The following is a 6910-nucleotide window of genomic DNA, read 5'->3' on the forward strand; positions in this document are numbered from 1 at the left end:
GAAAAAAACCGGAAGTGGTGCTGTGGCTCAAGTGGTAGAGCACTAGCCTTGAGCCAAAGAGCTGAGGGACAGCGCCCATGCCCAGAGTTCAGGCCCCACAACCGGACCCCAAAAAAAAACAAACAAAAAACTGGAAGTATGGCTGTGGCTCAAAGGTGTAGAGTGCTAGCCTTGAGTAAAAATAGTTTAGAAACTACGTTCAGGCCCTGAGTTCAAGCCCCACAACTGACAAAAATAAATAAAAAATAAAGTCCCAGGGATTTTCCTGCCTGTGTACCTTTGAACTGTAATCCTCAGATCTCAGCACAATCTCAGATATGAGCCACCAGCACTTGTCTAGCTTAGATGTATGACAGTACTGAGAATATTTAGACAATTAGAGAAGAGATTTTGGATTTTCTGGTACCTTGATGGTTGGAGATAGGTATTACTTTGTGTGTGTAAAATTACATACTATACATTGTTACAGTATACTTTACAACATAATCTACATGTATTTGCATATGTTTTTTATATATAAACCTAGAAAACGTTTTTTGCCCATCCTGGGGCTTGAACTAAGGGCTGGAGCACTGCCCTTGAGCCTCTTTGTGCTCAAGGCTAGTAGCTCTACCACTTGAGCCATAACCCCTAGTATTGGCTTTTTTGAGTAGTTTATTGGAGATAAGAGTCTCCCAGGGACTTTTCTGCCCAGGCTGCCTTTGAACTGCAATCCTCAGATCTCAGCCTCCTGAGTAGCTAGGATTACAGGTGTGAGCCACCAGCACCTGACTCCACATTTTTTTTAAATTTCAAAATCTTAATTCTTGTCAATTTTACTAGATGAAATTATGGAGCTTGTAAAGTAGTCTTGCATGATGCAACCCCTGGTATAGCACTGTGGAGGTATCAGATTATGAGATGGAAGGTTTGAGCTAGTTTGCTTTCTTTCTTTTACTGGTCCTGGTGGTATTTGAACTCAGGGCCTGGGCATCGTTCTACACTTTTTGTTCAAGGCTAGCACTTGTGCTATAGTTTCACTTCCAGCTTTTTGGTAGGTGATTGGAGGTAAGAGTCTCATGGACTTGTCTGCCTAGGCTGGTTTCAAGCCATGATCCTCAGATCTCAGTCTCTTGAGTAGCTAGGATTATAGGCATGAGCCTGTAATCTGGTGCCCTGCTAGGTTTTAGCTTTCTGTACTGTAGGAGGTTGAATAGGAAGGCGGGGAATGTGTGGCTTAGTGGTAGAGTGCTTGCCTAGCATGCATGTAGCCATAGGTTCAATTCCTCAGCACCACATAAATAGAAATAGCAGGAAGTGGCGCTCTTGTCTCAAGTGGTAGAGTGCTAGCCTTGAGCAAAAGCAGCGTAGGGACAGTGCCCACACCCTGATTTCTGAGTTCAAGCCCCAGGACTGGCAAGTGTGTGTGCACGTGCACATGTGTGTGTGAGAGAGAAAGACAGACAACATAAGATCAGTTGACTGGTGGAGAATCTTATGTCTTCTTGAAGTAAATTGAAGTTTAAGAGTTTTTGTTTAGGGCTGGGAAGGTGGCTCAGTGGTAGAGTGCTTGCCTTGCATGCCTGAGGCCCTGGGTTCAATTCCTCAGCACCACATAAGCAAAACGAAAAAAAAGCCAGAAATGGTGCTGTGGCTCAAGTGGTAGAGTGCTAGCCTTGAGCTGAAGACCTGAGGGACAGCGCCTAGGCCCAGAGTTCAGGCCCCACAACTGGACCCCCCAAAAAAAAAAGTTTTTGTTTATAGAATTCAAACAGTAATGGAGAGAGAATGAGGGACGGTGTGACATTGTCCAAAAAGATGTACTCTTTATTTGAATTAAGTAATTGTAACTCCTCTATATTTCATCTTTATAATAATTAAAAATTACCCCCCAAAAAGTAATGAAATCTACAAGGAGTGGATAGCCATCTTATTGCTTATTTCCTCTCATTCTAGAATTATATCCTGTCTGCAAATTGGAGACGCCAGTGGCGCTTCCAGTGTTCTTTGGAAGCAGTGTCTGGATCCATTGCAAGTTGGATCCTTGTTCTAATAAGGTAAATTCATAGGAGTAAAAGAAACTATTGGAAAAGATTTATCTATATCTATCTATATATAGAGAGACATACATATGTTGTTTTTTGGTGAATAGTTGTTTTCTTGTATACATCTATTATTTGGATATGTATTTTTTTGTTGTTGTTGTCTTAGGACTTGAACTCAGGGCCCAGGTACTGTCCCTGAGCTTTTTGAGCTCAAGCCTATCACTCTACCACTTTGAGCCACAGTCCCACATCCAGTATTCTGGTGGCCACCTGGGCTGGCTTTGAACCTGGATCCTGAGATCAGCCTTCTGAGTAGCTAAGATTACAGGCATGAGCCACTGATGCCAGGCTTTGAACCTTGCCTTCTGCTTGCTAGGCAGGCTCTCTGCTGCTGAACTGAATTCCAACTCAGTCTTACGGTTTTTGTTGCTGAGTTCTTGTTAACAGTTTTTCTTTTCTTTGCTCTTTTTTTTTTTTTGAAATAGGATTTTGTTGTGTATCCTTGGCTGGCCTTGAACTTAACTGCCCTACCTCAGCCTCTTAAAGTGCTGGTATTACAGGTGTACACCATTGAATGTGCATCAGAATTAGCCCTTTTTGGTAGGCATTAGGGGTTGATTACTTGCTGTAGAGACTGGAAACCTAATCCTTGGAATCTACAGAGACTTTCCATAGTTCACCTGTTCTCAATCCCTTTCTAGATTTTCTGAATTAGAATTTTATCTCTCGCCAAGAGCTGGTAGCCTATGTCTGTAATCCTAGCTACTCAGGAGGCTGAAATTTGAGGATCAAAATTCAAAGCCAGGGTGGGCATTAGTGGCTCACACTTGGACTACTAGCTACTCAGGAGGCTGAGATCTGAAGATCATGGTTCAAAGCCAGGCAAGTCTGTGAGACTCTTACCTCCAATAAACTACCAAACTGCTCAAACTGCTAGAGCATTACTAGAATTGAGCAAAAAGAGCTCAGGGACAATGCCCAGGCCCTGAGTTCAAACCCCATGACTGACAAAAAAGAAAAGAAAAGAATTTTGACTTCCTCTACTGTTTTCTACCTATTCTATTTCTCCTGAGACACAGTCTTATAGCTCAAGACTGATCTTCAGCTCTTTGGTAGAGGAATTATTCTTATGTCAGCCTCCCTAGTAGCTGGGGCTATGAATGTGCACTATTGTACCTGTCAGTAGTAATAATTTATTCATAAAAATAGCAGCTAACGGGGCTGGGAAGGTGGCTCAGTGGTAGAGCACTTTCCTTGCATGCCAGAGGCCCTGGGTTCAATTCCTCAGCACCACATAAGCAAAAGGAAAAAAGCCGGAAGTGGCACTGTGGCTCAAGTGGTAGAGCGCTAGCCTTGAGCTGAAGAGCTGAGGGACAGCGCCCAGACCTAGAGTTCAGACCCCATGACCGGACCCAAAAAAAAAATAGCAGCTAAGTGCAGGCCCAGCACCAGTGGCTCACACCTGTAATCTTATCTACTCAGGAGGCTGAGATTTAAGGGTCGCAGTTCAAAGCCAGCCTGGGCAGGAAATTCCCTGAAATGCCAATTAACCACCAGAAACTGGAAGTGGTACTGAGGCTTGAGTGGTAGAGTGCTAGTGTTGAGCTGAAGAGCTGAGGGCTGAGGGACGGTGCCCAGACACAGAGTTCAAGCCCCATGACTGACCAAAAAAAATAGCTAAGTACCATGATCGGTAGCTTAATTTAGTGTTAATAAAGCCAGGTGCTGGTGGCTCACGCCTGTAATCCTAGCTGCTCAGGAGGCTGAGATCTGAGGAACTCGGTTCAAAGCCATCCCAGACAGGAAAGTCCTTGAAATTCTTATCTCCAATAAACCACCAGAAAACCGGAAGTGGCGCTGTAGCTCAAGTGGTAGAGCACTAGCCTTGAGCTGAAGAGCTGAGGGACAGCGCTCAGGCCCAGAGTTCAAGGCCCAGGACCGACCCCCCCCAAAAAAAAATTAGTGTTAATAATAAGAACTGAATGGAAACCTTAGTTGATTATTTTACACAGATTATAGTATCTTTGTTAAGTTATAAAAGCTTAATGTTTCTTTAAGAAATGGAGAAATACTCCCATTGGTAATGCATATTCATTTAAAATGGGAACTGAAATTGCTGTTACCCTCTCTGGGGGACATAGGAGAGGAGCCTCTGGATGAGTCAAATTATTTTTATTTATTTATTTTTATTTTTTTTGATCCGGTCGTGGAGCCTGAATTCTGGGCCTGGGCGCTGTCCCTCAGCTCTTCAGCTCAAGGCTAGCACTCTACCACTTGAGCCCCAGTGCCACTTCTGGCTTTTTTCTTTTTGCTTATGTGGTGCTGAGGAATCGAACCCAGGGCCTCAAGCATTCAAGACAAGCACTCTACCACTGAGCCACCCTCCCAGCCCCTAAGCTCAGAACTTTCTATGCAATTAATGCTTCATCATTAATGAAGTAGAATGAACAGCATAGCTGGCAGCTTAAAAATTTTTTTGAGGGCTGGGAAGGTGGCTCAGTGGTAGAGTGCTTGCCTTGCATGCCTGAGGCCCTGGGTTCGATTCCTCAGCACCACGTAAGCAGAAAAATCCGGAAGTGGTGCTGTGGCTCAAGTGGTAGAGCACTCGTCTTGAGCTGAAGAGCTGGGAGACAGTGCCCAGGCCCAGGGTTCAGGCACCATGACTGGCAAACAAACAAAAACAGAAAGTTCTGAGCTTAATAGACACCATTGAATAAATTTTCAGGAGACATCACAAGTTCTCTACACTGAAGATATTATATGATCAAGTTGTAAGTGAATGGCTGCTCAACTTGCTGTTGATTTTTCCTTTCAACAGCAAACATCTAGAATATTCCTCTTCCAGAAGTGAATATAACCTCTTGACCTATATCTTCTTTGATAAAACAGCCTTTTCTACTACACTTTTTGTTGTTGTTGTTGTTGGTTGTGGGGCCTGACTCTGGGCCTGGGCACTGTCCCTCAGCTCTTCAGCTGTAGACCAGCGCTCTACCACTTGAGCCTCAGCCCTACTTCTGGTTTTTTCTGCTTATGTGGTGCTGAGGAATCCAACCGAGGGCCTCATGCATGCAAGACAAGCACTCTACCACTGAGCCACCTTCCCAGTGCCTCTACTATACTTCTTGAGTGCAACACATGCCTGTTCAGTCAGTAAAAGTATGAAATGAAGGATGATAGCTTATCACCTACTATACTAATACATAAGAAGTTGAATTAGTGATGAAGTGTTTACTCTGGGGAGGTTCCTAAATGTGCTCACTAGCTACTTAGATTATAGTAAAATAAAGCTTAAGATGTGAACTCATGGGTGTTGTGCATATGTGTCTGTGGGTGTGTAAATATTTGTATGAAAATGTCAATGAAGCCAAGTACTGGTGGCTCACACCTGTAATCCTAACTACTCAGGAGGCTAAGATATAAGAATAGCAGTTCAAAGCCAGCCTGGGCAGAAAAGTCCATGAGATTCATCTCCAATAAACTACCAGAAAACTGGAAGTAGCTCTGTGGTCAAATGGTAGAACGCTTGTCTTGAGAAGAAGAGCTGAGGGACAGCGCCCAGACCCAGAGTTCAAGTCCCACAACCAACCAAGAAGAAAAAAATGTCAATGAAACCTATTATATTGTATAATCAAAATATACATGAATAAACTAGAATTTTTTTTTTAGTCAGTCGTGGGGCTTGAACTCTGGGCCTGGGTGCTGTCCCTCAGCTCTTCAGCTCAGGGCTAGTGCTCTACCACTTGAGTGACGGCACCACTTCCAGTTTTCTGCTGGTTAATTGGAGATAAGAGTCTCAAGGACTTTTCTGCTCAGGCTTGCTTTGAACCGCAATCCTCAGATCTCAGCCTCTTGAGTAGCTAGGATCACAGGCATGAGCCACTGGCACCTGGCTTAATTTTGACTTTTTACCACAGATAAACTTGTGTTATATCTACAGATGGTTTAAGTAGCAAAATTCTTAGAAGTATGGAACTCCCCTTTACCGTTTACATTTAACATACTTATGTATCTTTTCTATATATTATAATACCTTAGAATTGAAATAATACTGTTTATGCTGATTTATCTTAGGAAATAATATAAAAGCCACTTACTAGCCACTTACTTAATGCTAGAAGGATGACTGATTGCCTCAGGGTTACGTTGAGTTGTGAAACCTTGGCAAAAGTGTTACCCTAGAGGTAGCACAGCTGCTCTTGGAGCTGTTTCCCTCTTTCCCTCCTTTTCTCAGGAGATAGTCTCCTGAGGAAAGGAGTAGAATAATAAACATGTTCACTATTTTGCTTGAGCTCGGCTTTCTCTTAACTCCTCAGAGGCTTAAAGGGCACAGATGAGAACTGTTGCTTTGCCTAAAACCCTGTGTGAATTGTAAGTTTTGTTTTTTAATATTTGGGGTTTATCTTCATCTCTGCTTACTAATTAAAAAAATTTTACTTGTAGAAAATGAATTTCCTATTTAGACTTGGGTCCCATTCCTCAGACTGTTGAAAACATGGTAGCTTGACTGGACTTGGTAGGAAGAGAATTTTATTCTAACCTGGCATTAAAAATAACACGGATGCCAGTTTGGCTTTATGTGCATTTTTTTTAAAACTGTCACTAAGGCTTGAATTGGACTTAATTCCTATGTAGTTTTTTTTGGTCATGAAGCTTATACTCTAGGCTTGGGTGCTGTCCCTGAGCTTTTGTATTCAAGGCTAGTGCTCTGTCACTTTAAGGAACAGTTCCACTCCAGGTGTCTGGTGGTTAATTGGAGATAAGGGTCTCACAGACTTTCCTGCCCTAGCTGGTCTTTAACCAAGATCTTCAGATCTCAGCCTCCTGAGTAGCTAGGATTAAAGGTGTGAGGCACTGGCACCTGGTTTTGTGTGTGGCTTTTTTTTTTT

General features: G+C 43.0%; 1 protein-coding gene across 2 annotated transcripts in view; it reads left to right on the forward strand.

Annotated features, from left to right (window-relative positions):
• The window catches only part of Thrap3 (thyroid hormone receptor associated protein 3), a 60207-nt gene that overhangs the window by 9339 nt on the left and 43958 nt on the right, over positions 1 to 6910 (forward strand). The window contains exon 2 of one of the 2 annotated variants that reach the window (XM_013034075.1): positions 1936 to 2036. The exons of the other annotated variant lie outside the window; for it this stretch is intronic. The gene's annotated coding sequence lies outside the window, so the exon portion shown is untranslated. The remainder of the gene's footprint in view (positions 1 to 1935; positions 2037 to 6910) is intronic. 2 annotated transcript variants of the gene reach the window in all.

Source organism: Dipodomys ordii, unplaced genomic scaffold (genome assembly GCF_000151885.1).
Source record: "Dipodomys ordii isolate 6190 unplaced genomic scaffold, Dord_2.0 Scaffold181, whole genome shotgun sequence".
In the NCBI taxonomy this organism is placed as follows: Eukaryota; Metazoa; Chordata; class Mammalia; order Rodentia; family Heteromyidae; genus Dipodomys; species Dipodomys ordii.